Here is a 12,596-nt window from a genome sequence, read left to right as displayed (position 1 = left end):
ACGTAGCTTGGAATATAGGTGTGAGCCACCAGGTCCTGCTTGTTTTATGAGATAATACCTTACTAACTTTTCTGCCACCAACATTTTTCCTGGGCAGGCCTTGAGCTATGATTCTTCTAGCTCTGCCTCCCCAGTAGCTGAAATTATAGGCATGAACCACCACTCCCCACATGATTCCCTAATTTTAATGAGATTTCAAAGCATAACACATCACCCTAAACTTTGTGGCTTAAAATCATAACCACTTTATTATTCTCATGATTCTGTGATTGTTAGGGAGGTTCTTCTGGCTGAGGGCCCAGTCAGCTGATGTTTGAAGTCAGCTGGCAGCTGGGCAAGGGCTGCCTGTTGTAGCATGGTTCCACTCAGCTTTAGAAATTGATTCAGTGTCAGTTGGGGTGATAGACATGACTCAGCCATGTGTCTCTCAATGTCTAGAAGGTTTAGTTAGCTTAAAAGTTCAGTATGAGTTCTCACAGGGTTCTCAGAGCAGTAAGAGAGCAGTTTTTGCTGGTATTCCATCTGCTAAGGTCCCATTGACCAATCAAGTCACATAGGTACAGCCAGGTTTAAAGAGTAAATGAATAAATTCTGTCTTTGGATAAGAAGAGCTACAAAGTCATATGGTACAGGGTAGAAGACATTTATGGCCATGTTTTAATAGGTCTAGCTATCTAGAGTTCTTTTTTTATCAGCAGCATCTCCCTTGGCTGGACCCTGTTTCTCATCATCTTTATTTCATTTCATCTGAAGTTCCTGGCTGTGCCCAATTCTGTCCTGATGTTCCTGTTGCATCCCATTCTTCAATAAGTGGACATAACCTCAAACAGACTGAGTGTGCCCCTGAACTTGACTTTTTACTGTTCCCATGGAGAAGCTTTAGTTTCCTTCCTTCTGTCCATCCATCCACCCATCCACCCACGCATCCATCCATGCATCCATCCATCCACCCAACCCACCCATCCACCCTTCCATCCTCTCTCTCTTCCTCCCTCACCTATTTGGTGCAGTTATTTCTTTTGGAAGCATTGCGTAGACAGCTCTGTAAGAGCCATGTTTGACTGGGGAGACAAATGCTAGCCGTAGTATACAACCCAAGTAAAGCAACATAGGACCACCAAAGAGGGAGGCTAATTCTACCCTCATCCCACATTCTCATAATATCCCACGCCTCTCTTTTGCCAGCACTCATGGTACTTGTTTGTTTTTCCCCCTGTCTTTCCTGCTTAACTGCTATATCTTTGAATACAAGGATCATATTTTTCTAATTTATTGTTATATTCTTGCCCCAGCACAAAGACTGCATAAAAGGCACAATTCATAAATAGTTGTTGAATTGCATTGAAAGCTACAGAAATGAAATGACATTTGAACTGGGTTTCTAACAATAGCAAATAACATTCAATTCATACCAACTCTATGAGTAGTTGGGGTTAGTCTCATTTTATAAGTGAGGAAACAGTTTGGGGGGGTGTGGTAAGTGATTTGCTCCAAATCACACAGGTGATAAAAGGATGGAGCCAGGCTTCTAGGCCAGGGATCTTCCTCTGAGCTGCATCCCCAGCCCCTGGAACCAGTCTTTTAATCCTGGAGACTGCATGCCTTCCACTGACAAATCAAATGCAGGAAAACACCTCAGGAAGAGAGACCCATGGCCTCTTCTATTGATAACTTACCCATGATATTCAGTGGGTCCTTTCCACATACTTTATTTTTTTTTTTTTTTTTTTTTTTGGTTTAAAGATGTGACTTTTCTTTTTTTTTTTTTTCATTTTTCTTTTATTATTCATATGTGCATACAAGGCTTGGTTCATTTCTCCCCCCTGCCCCCACCCCCTCCCTTACCACCCACTCCACCCCCTCCCGCTCCCCCCCTCAATACCCAGCAGAAACTATTTTGCCCTTATCTCTAATTTTGTTGTAGAGAGAGTATAAGCAATAATAGGAAGGAACAAGGGGTTTTGCTGGTTGAGATAAGGATAGCTATACAGGGCATTGACTCACATTGATTTCCTGTGTGTGGGTGTTACCTTCTAGGTTAATTCTTTTTGATCTAACCTTTTCTCTAGTTCCTGGTCCCCTTTTCCTATTGGCCTCAGTTGCTTTAAGGTATCTGCTTTAGTTTCTCTGCGTTTCCACATACTTTAGTCCTGCTTTGCTGTTTCCCATCTAGCAATTCTTCCATCTATCAATTTATCCATGTATTCATCTACCCACCCATCTGTCTATCCATTTATCTGTCTTTCCCTTCCCCCTCTCTCCCTCACCTTCCCTTCCTTCCTTCCAATGTTTAATGAGTGCTTCACTTCTTTTATCCATAGCTGAATCCACAGAACCAAGAAATGTGTCTGGACTAGGTGCAGTTGCTCATATTTGCAGTCCCAACTATTCAGAAGGTGGAGATTGTGAGGGTTACTGTTCAAGGCCAGCTCAGGCAAGAAGTTAGTAAGACCCCATTTTAACCAACAAGCCAGGAGTGGTAGCTCATACTTGTGATCCCAGCTATGTGGGAGGCATAGGGAGGAGAACAGCACTAGGCAAAAATGTGAGACCCAATATTAAAAATAACTAAAGCAATAAAAGACTAGGGGCGTGACTCAAATGGTAAAGTGCCTGCCTAGCAAATGCAAGGCCCTGAGTTCAAACCTGAATACTGCTGAGAGAAAGTGAGAGTGTAAGAGAGGGAGAATGAGAAAAGGAAAAGGAGGAGAAATAAAGAAAGAAGGACAGAATGAAAGAAGGAAAGAAAGAAAGAAAAAAAAAGAAAAGAAATGTGACTGATATATACAAGATTCTGTATAAGTTCTTATTAGAAGAGCGTTCAGGTGGTTGCAGGGTAGCATAAATGTAGTGATAATAAGCATGAACTCTGAAGTCACTTAGTGCTGGATTCAAATCCTTATTGCAGGATATACTAACTGTGTGGCCAGGAGAGTGTTGTTGAGCCTCTGCCTCAGCTTACTCACCTGCATAGAGGGCTAGTGGTAGTGATATTATCACGGGATTATGGAAAGGAACACACATACCACATTTGGAATATTTGTGACTGTCTGTAGTCCCATGGCAGTGTTACTGGTTTATTATCATTAAATTAATGCGACACAGTGCTGATTCAAAAAAACAATTTTGCTCTAAAAGGACCTGCATTTTAGAGGATTAGACAGATAATTAACAGCCAAACAATCAGATAACCACAGCAAGTCCAGATCAGCAAACTATAGCTTTAGCTTTATCTAAAATTTCCCCTTGTCTCTGCTACTTGGATGTCTGGGGGTGAGCCTAGAGACTTGCTACTATTTTACTTGCTTCCTTTGAAGAGGGAGGGGACAGTGCCCTTTCTGGATGGCACTGGTCATTCACGCACTGATGAGACTTCTAAGCCATCTGTTTGTACCTGTATGCCTACACCAGTGTGTATGGGAATGCCAAGACTGTAGACCTTATCATTTCTCCAGACACAGATAGGTGCATCCATATCCCTGTGTAGAATGGCAGAATGAATTTCTGGCAGTTCTTGGCCAATCTTGCCCCTTTACATGATAGATGCTAAGTCCAGCAAGAGACTCACGGTCTGTATGCACATTGAGCTGTGACTTCAGGCTTCAGTTCTCATTCCTATTCTTGGGAATTCCCAGAAGTGGAAATTTTTGGCAGCCCTATATATGACTGAATGGCAGGTACCTGATAATGGGAGATTTGTTCATGGGTCATGCAGTGTATGAATGTTATTTCCAGGTGTGTGATCGGCATACCCAAGGATTGTAGGCTCTGGAAGCTCAGGGAAGTTGCACTTATTCATTAATTTACTTGCTTCTTCCATAAGCATTTACTAAATATTTACTGGGTGCTAGGCCCTGGAAATGCCTAGACAGCATCTACACCTCTCAGGAGCTTCCAGTCTGTTAGGAAAGTATGCAAGCAAACAGGTGTCCTTTCCATTTGCCTTGTCTAGAATGTGTCTCTGTGGAAGGAGTCTGTCTTCCACACAGTATGTAGGTTGTGGTCAAAGTACTGGACCTAGAGTCAGACACACCTAAATGCATATCCTAAATCCTTCTCTCCCCAGCTATATGATCTCTAGCATTTTATCTTTCTAGCTTCTATCAATTTCTGTTTCTCTTCTGCTGGAGATGGCAATGGAGCTGTCAGAGGGCTGGATGAGGTCCTGCTGCTAAGTGTTCAGCCCATTGCCTGGCCCAAAAAGCTGTTTTCAAGATTGTTAAGAATTTGATAAAATCAGTTTTGTTTCCCCAAATCCTTGCCTCATTAATCATTCTGTTTTCTTCAACTAACAGGGTATTATCTTAAATCTGGTTACATTTAGTTTTCAACACTCAAGAGAGCTAGTATCTATCATAGCTGCACCCAAACCTTTAACAGAAGGCCAAGAACAGAAATGACACCTCCCCTGTTCTAGAATTGTACTTGAAATAATACAATCAAAAACGATCTATCTATGAAAGCCACACACACAGTTGGCTGGTATGGAGCTTGCAGGTGATGAAGTCTGGCCAGGTGCATTCACACCTGCTCCTCATTAAGGATGTGTCCAGTTGGTTATTGGCCTCCAGGGCAGGAACTTGTGTTCATCTCTGTTACATTTCATGTTGGTATAATTCAGCCTTCCACACCAGCTGGTGGAAGTCTTTTGGGATTCTGATTCTATTATGTAGCATATTGTCTACAAGATAAAGTCCTAACTTAGTATTGCACACAGATTTTTATCAGTCTTTATTCAGGTCCTCAATGAAAATATTTAGTCTTGGGCCATGGGCTGAGACTGTCCTTCCTCCTTTGTAGGTAGTGGACCATATGTTAAGGCTCCTAGTGGCAGGCTCTGGGAAGGGAATATGGGAAAATTTGTCCTCTATTTGCTTCAGGAAAACAAAACAAAAAATATCTCCTAATACCTCTGTGTGTCAACACACAGAGAAAAAAATGCCGGGGTCAGGAGGAAATGAGGGTGTCACTGATGCAGGAGTCTCAACTAGATGCTCTCTGGTTTTAACTCAATTTTGAATGATTCTAGATCTTATAGGCTTAACTGATGTATCTTTGGATGAGCAATGAACCCATAATTTTGGAAGCTTTTGGAGAATAATCACATCATAGCTATGTGATTATTAAGCACTTACTTAGGAGCAGATGCAATGCACTATTTATTTAATCTTTTCACAGACTTTTATTGGTGATACTGGAGTTGAACTTAGGGTCTCATGCTTGCTTAAGCCACTCCACAAATCCTTTTTTGCCCTATTTTTGAGGTAGAGTTTCATTTTATGCCCATCCTGGCCTAGACCACCCTCTTCCTATTTGTGCTTCTCCGGGAAGCTGGGATGAGAGGCGTTGCACGACTGCATACAGCCATTGGTTGAAATGGCGTCTTGTGAACATTTTGCCAGGCTAGCCTCAACACAGTCCTACCAATCTCCATCTTCCAAGTAGCTAGGATTACAGGCTTGTGCCACCACACCCATTCACAGACTCTTGAACAGGGCATATTTAGTAGAGAAATCAGAGGCTAAGAAATAATCTTTCTTAGAAAGGTGTCTAAGGATGGGTAGCCAATAATAGTTGTGGAATTACTCAAACTCAGGATCACAGCAGTCTCCTCTCTTTGTACCAAACAACTTTTTAAAAATGTTATTCAGTAGGTTGTTTGTGTGATTAATGAATTCATGAAATATATTTGATTCACAGCTGTTTCATCCCTGAAACTCTTAAATTCCATTTGCCTGCTGACAGTGTCTCGTGGCACATGTTTGAGCCTAGTACTATGCCTGGCATGTGGTTAGCACTCAGTAAATACTTGTGGAATGACCTAACCATGTCAGATGCAAATGTGCTTCCAACCACCTCTCTAGAGTAGATGGTGAACTTGATTTAGGGCATTTTTATTTTGACACGTAACCATCTCTGTGCAATAGTTCTCAGAATCCCAAATGGGAGGAAATACTTTCCTCCCAGTGTGCTGAGAATTAATTAAGGTTTGTGACACCCTTTAAAATTCCTTAGAATATATAGTTGCTTTCATCTGGCTAGGTGCAAGGCAGCATTATGGGGCCATTACTGGACCTGGTGCTAATGGGCATTTGTCACCCTCCTTCCCTCACCACAGTGTGTTAGACCTGCGCATCCCCCCCCGTAATTGCCAAATAACTCATGGAGTGCTTGGCTTGCTAAATTAAGAGATGAAATAATAGAGTGAAAATAGGAACAAGCATGTGGAATGAATAGAGATGTCCCAATACAGAAGTTTTCCCTGCGTGAGTGTCTTTTAAATAAAGAGTATGGGTCTGGTTAAGATGGCAATAATGGATTTTTATAGACTTTGCGATAGTTCAATGGTCTTTTGGGAGGGTGTGGTGGTGCTCTCCTCTAGTTCTGCCAGAAATCCTGTGACCAGGGAGATTAGTCTTATGTGGAATTGAGTACACATGGCTAGCCCATCACATTAGAGAGGTAAGTGAGAAGAACCAGCTGGCTTCTTGAGCAGCAGCAGCAAATTCCTTTGCAATAATCAATTCACAGTGGGTGGGAAATTCACAGTAGGGGCTGGCTTGGTGGGAAGGATAAATAAACAAGAATGATTAAAGCCAGGGCACAGGGATGAGGACTCCTTGTAGGCAAACTTGTTGAAATCATTTCACTTAACCATCAATACATTCTGAAAAGACAAAATTACAACACATCTAGTTTTACCAAGTTCTATGGTCTTTATCATTGTTCTAGATTTGGTAGAAGTCTGGATCAAAAATGGTTCAGAATGCTGGCCTTACCACATAGGCGGTCATGCTTATAGCCAGAGGAAAGAAAGTGATATATACAAAAAGGAAGTGAGCCTGACTGCTTACAGCTCACATCTATCTCATTTGTACATGGTTCATACAGTTGACTGTATGTGATTGGCTGAGATTTAACTACTTGTTACAAGAGTAGATCACAGTCTGTTTCTATATCAAGTCAGGTTATAGTTCACTGTGTGCAGAGAAACCTTTAGGATAAACTTAATTTAACAACATTCAATTCCATTTCTAGTGCTTTTGCCTGTCAATAGAAATTAAAATAAATATCAAGGAAAAGAACTTAACCAAAACTTCATGCTTTAGAGAAATAAAATTATAAAAAATAGTAAATAGAGAAGTCAATTCCAAAGAGTATAGAACATCCCTAAGATGCACTTGGGATTTGTTTAGTTCGAAGCTATATAAAATAAAGATGATGTTTTCCTTAGGTAAATTAGTTTTTTTTTTTAATTCTAAGATGTCATAAATGGCAATAAAGGACACCTAGAGGCACAGACACTCACAAGGGAAGTAAAATTTTGAGATGTGATTCCAAGCAAATTGGCTATTTGGGTGACATGAGCTGACAATTGCTTGTTGGATGGTGTGTAGCAGGTGACAGAAGACTCCTAGCATCTTGGATTGTCATGGGGTTCTTATTAGGGGCATGTGTTACGGGCAGTGGAGGCAGAGTCTGTGACTTCAGGTATGTGACCACATGGAATCCTGAGTGGCAGTCAGGTTTAGGGTTAATGTTGGACTGGAAGAGTGAATAGGACAGGAACCAGGAAATGGAGACCCTCAAGGAAGCAGTACTATTAGTAAACAAATTGAACCAGCTAGGTTGCTCATATTGAGTACGAATTGACCATATGCTTTATTTTGTTAAAAATAAAGCCTTCAGCTTCCCAGTGTAGGCTCTCACAGCTCTTTATGAGGGAGCAGCTTGATGTCTTGAGTAGAGACATTCATTTCACCTTCTGCTTTTTGTGGCTTTGCTTTTGTTGTTTTCGGATGTTCTTGCTCTAAGACCAAAGTTTCCCTTCTGTTCTTCTCGCTTGTTGATCTGAATGTGAATAGTGTCATTGTAAATTCAGGCAATCTAGTAGTGAGTGTCCAGTCTTCCATCCGCCCAAGTGGCATCCAAGGGCTTGCTGAACTGCATTCACCTTCAAGAAGTTCCTTCTACCCTTTTTTTGTCGAGGTAGCTGTTAGTTGTTTCTGTGAAAGATTTCTGGAGTGTGGGTCTACAAAGTGAAAGGGATGAATCTAGGCATCTGTGGGGCACAGTGCCCTGGTCTAGCACAATACTGCAGTATATATTCTTGAAATCTCATTTCAGATCCAGGAGAGGGGTGAATTGGAGGACTGGGGGGTGGAGAGCTATGCTAGCATCATGTCAGGTTATTTTCAGCTGCTTTTTCTTTGGATCAGTAGTTTGTTGATGATGGGTTGTCTTTCCAGCAAATCTCTTTTGACTATAAGTATATAATGAAGTCTTGTTTTAGTGTCCTTCCACTACAGGGAGAACTCAATCTGGTTACTTTCAGTCCCACTGAAGTATTAATGCTGAGGCTAATTCCCTTAGATTTTTAGAGCTGCCATTCCATCTTGAGGGCTTACGACTACTGTGAGCCATCATAAAGGGGGCTCATCTATGTGGGGTGATTCACATAGTGCAAAGCAAAGTCTTGAGGCACAGACAGGTTTCACACACAGGTTTGAGCCAAGTACAAGAAAACACTGGCTGTTGTACTTACCAGACACCCACAAGAGGGGCTTTGAACATGGTACTTAGCAGTGCAGGACAGGTAGAAGACAGGACCTCCCTTCTGCCTCTGTCATAGATTGCCTCTAGGTTCAAGAGTCTGGTTTCTTTCCTTCATCACACCAAGCTCATTCTTACGCCACTGGTCTGCCCAGTGGATAGGTGATGGAGAACTGGTGGATCTTGCTCAAGTGAGAAATGAGAAGAGGTTCCCTGTAGCTTCATCTCTATTATTTTTCATGACTCTTACATTTTGATGGACTTGAATTCACCAGGTAGCTTGACAGATGGTCATGTCTCTCCTCTGATTCTTCTTCCTGGCCTGCAGGATTTTTTTGTAGTAGAAGAAAACCTCATTCTCACAGATCAGTGAGCAAATTCTTCTGTGCCTATTATTTAACACAGGATTTTGGTCTTTTGAAACTCAAAAGATACAGGCTCTTAAAACTCAAAAAGCCTTTTTGCCCAAGACTGTAGTCCCAGCCTTGAGTTTCAAAGGCCTGTTTTGAACCTCAAAGGCCAAGCTATGACTCTTTCTTTGGATCCCTACTGGAACATACACACACACACACATTCTGTCTGTCTCTGTCTCTGGCTCTCTCTCTCTCTCTCTCTTTCCACTGAGGTTCATAAATATGAAATGCTCTAGCTATTGAAATGATTATCTGGAACCAAAAGAAAGAAAATTACATCAGTTTCTGTTTCATGGAAATCAGTCCCAAACTCATTCAAATAAGAAAGGATTCAGAGCTCACATGCAACTTAGCTTTTGTTCCCAACTAGGGGTTAGATGTTTTTTTGGCCCACATGAATCTAAGTGTCTTCTGGAATTTTTCCAAAGACATTGATGGCATTTGAGCAACCATTGGGGAGTGTTTACCCAGGAAGAAGCTGAGCAAATTATCTGTTACCTTATTTTCACAACAACCCTGAAAAATAAGCATAATTATTCTTGATACTGTCATACAGATAGGAAAAGTGAGACTCAACCAGAATGTCACTTGTTTAGTTCATGCTGGGTATTGAAATCAAACCCAGGTCAGAGCCACATCGCTTGACCCTGGGAGAAGTGAAGGGATATGGAGAAGACTCAACATTTGAGGAAGGTTAATACAGAAGAGGTTAATTGAAGGTAACCCATTGTAGGGCTATTTTACATGCTAGTCACTTTACCAGGAATGCCTTTCCCTCATTTCTTGTAAGGCTGTTCCTTTCATTATTCAAGTTTCTGGTCAAGAGATCACCATTGACCAGCCTGGCTTTCCACCCACCAAATGCACGCCCATACTCCCAGATACATTTTGGTGAATCTTATTTTATTTTTCAAGTAACATTACTTTTTCTGGAGTTATCTTTCCATTTGTTTATGTTCTTATGTATTAGCTATCTGTCTCCTTGGTTCTAGAATCTTTAGAAGATTGGCTTTTTTTTGAGGTTGGGTGCTTTGTGGGTTTTGGCTTCTTGTTTATCCTTGGTATTTGGAATTGTGCCTGAATCCCTTCATAAATATATTTGAATGATTTTGGTTGCATGAGAAGGAACAATTAGAAAGGTTCAGAGAATAAAAGTTACGCTTGCCTATCTCTAAGTCACATTTCAGAATAGAAATGACATGCTTAACCCCTTACTGCTTTTAGCCTTAATGTCAAATGCAGCTTTGGAAGGTCTGGCTGGTTTGCTTTGGGGCTGCTTCCTTAAATGAGGATCAGAAAAGCACTTTAATGTTTAGCTTCATTTGTTTGTCAAAGACAGAAAAATCTTTGTCCTACATCACAGCTGGGATTCAGCAAGATGGGAACTTCCTCTGCCTCATACTTCAGAGGAGCCAAATGTATCTGAAACAGTGGTTTTTCATTCTGAAATCATCCAGGAATGTGAAAATTCAACTTAGATACTCTAAGAGGAGAAAAGCAGAGAGAAAGAGTTCAAATTGTTACCTGGTTTCTGAAGCCCTCTGTGAAGTTGGGAAGACCAGCTCCAGGCAGTTTCATAAGCTGTGTCTCTATACAGTGCTAGAGAGGAGAACTCATTGGGGATGTTTTCCACTAAACATTGCCCAGACTGATTGGGTATCAAGGAAGGAAGTAGCTCAGCTACTCGACCCCAAATCTGATTTAAGCATCACCATTACAAATTTTCGTCATATTCCAGTACCACCAGTGCTTAATATATACAATATAATGTATATTTACAGTATCACACTTAAGATACTTTTCTACGTATACATGTGTAAACATTTACCTAGTTTCTTTATTTGCATCTGTTCTCTTAAGTAAAATCTTTGCACCATGCTAGGTATGAAGGAAGAGTAAGAGACAGTAGACTTTTTCTTATTTAAAGAACCAAAATAGAAGGGAGAAAATGGAAACATGAGTCCCTTCCTTACTATGTATTTTAGTATGGTCTATGGTATTTGTGTGCTTCCTAAGTCATCTGTAAAAATACCTAAAATGATGGTTGTGTTTGTCCTGAACCTTGGGAACTATTTCATTATCCAGATCTGTGACTCCATCTGTAACATCTGGCTAGGTTGTCCTCAAGCTTGACTTGCTCATCTGTTCTGACCGAAGACAGCTGGGTCTTCTGCAGAAATCCACTCCAAATTCTCTCTCTCTTTAGATGAGAAAGTTCTGGAACACAGGAGTTTGGGTAGAGTGAGAAGGAAACAGTTTCCTTGAGAACCTCTGTGCAGACAAGATATTTTAGGCAGATGGAACAACATTTAAAAAGGCAGAAGGAGAAAGATAGCACAGCCTATTTTAGGGGAACTCCAAGTAGTTCATTCACTTATGGCTGGATCCATGTAAAATGCCAAAGGGAAGGCAGAGGGGGCGAAACAAGAAGTGTGAGATGAAGTAGGTGGGAGCCAGACCTCAGAGAACCTGGCAGGCTGTGTGCCTGACTTCATCGTCGGTCTTGACAGTAGCACAGTGCCTGTTGCCTGTCCTTTGCTCTGGTATTTATAGGTAAATCATATTTGGGTGACAACATCATTCCCTTCTGGAGGAGATCTATTTTTACTGCTTGACTGTAATGATAAGTTTTGGGGTGGGTGGATGGAAGGGATGTGAGAACTTCTAGGATTTTGTTTTGCTTCTTGGGATAGGCAGGCTGAAAGGAGAGATATTTCTAAGGATTATAAAAATGGATATGTAAAAGATTGGCCCATGAAAAGAGCCTGTATGGGGGTAAAACTTCCATTGGAGAATAATAGAGATGTCCAATGGGAAATTTGAGGAGATTTCTCTTCTCTGGGCAAGATCAGACCAGCATATGTAGTTTATTTAGGAGGTGCAGAAATACTACCAAGGAATGGGGAAGTGATACAGGGAAGGGAAGACAGCTAATTAGAGCTAATTAGAGGTACATTAGCAAGCCAGTTATTATAAGGTATTATAAGAGACTCAGAAAAGCTCTCATCAAATGGCCCACAAAGTGGGGTGTATAACTCCATCCTTAAGCCAATGGTAAAGGGCTGCCCACAGGGTAATTTTAATTCCCAGTATGACTGGCCTATGAAAGTGGGATTCTGTAACCTGGGACAATCTTGTTATAAACATGGAGTCTCTGAGTGCTAGAAGTAAGAATGGTGAGCATGGAAATAGTAGTGGTTCTGGGTGGAGCATTCCAGTCCCTGCTACATTTGGTTTGGGATGTGAGTCCACATTATCTTCTGCCATGCCCATCGCATGAAATCCCAGTAATCTGCATATATGCTGTTCATGCATTGGAAATTTGAATCTTATTGGAATATTTGATTAATTGCATTCCTGGTGTTACTACACATTGGATTCTGCAGATTGCTGAAAGTTTCTAAGTTGGCCTGCCTCATCTGTGTTATGCAGCTGCTTTGGAAATGTAATGACAGAATAATCACAATGCTGTAAACCTAACTCACTTGGGCTTAGAACCAAGAAAAATAAAACTTAATGAATCTAGAAGCTGAAAAGTCTAGGGGATGGTCTTTAGGTAAAGCTTTATTTAGGAGCCAAAATGATATTTAAATCTATTTTGGATCTTCTCTCTATCTTTTATCTCTCTAT

At 41.0% G+C, this 12,596-nt stretch overlaps 1 protein-coding gene across 3 annotated transcripts in view; it reads left to right on the top strand.

The window, feature by feature from the left end:
- Positions 1-12,596, top strand: part of Hs3st4 (heparan sulfate-glucosamine 3-sulfotransferase 4) — a 387,953-nt gene that overhangs the window by 162,854 nt on the left and 212,503 nt on the right. The window lies entirely within an intron of this gene.

Source organism: Castor canadensis, chromosome 17 (genome assembly GCF_047511655.1).
Source record: "Castor canadensis chromosome 17, mCasCan1.hap1v2, whole genome shotgun sequence".
Taxonomy (NCBI): Eukaryota; Metazoa; Chordata; class Mammalia; order Rodentia; family Castoridae; genus Castor; species Castor canadensis.
The sequence above is the reverse complement of the archived record's forward strand: the minus strand, read 5'-3'. Positions and strand labels throughout refer to the sequence as shown.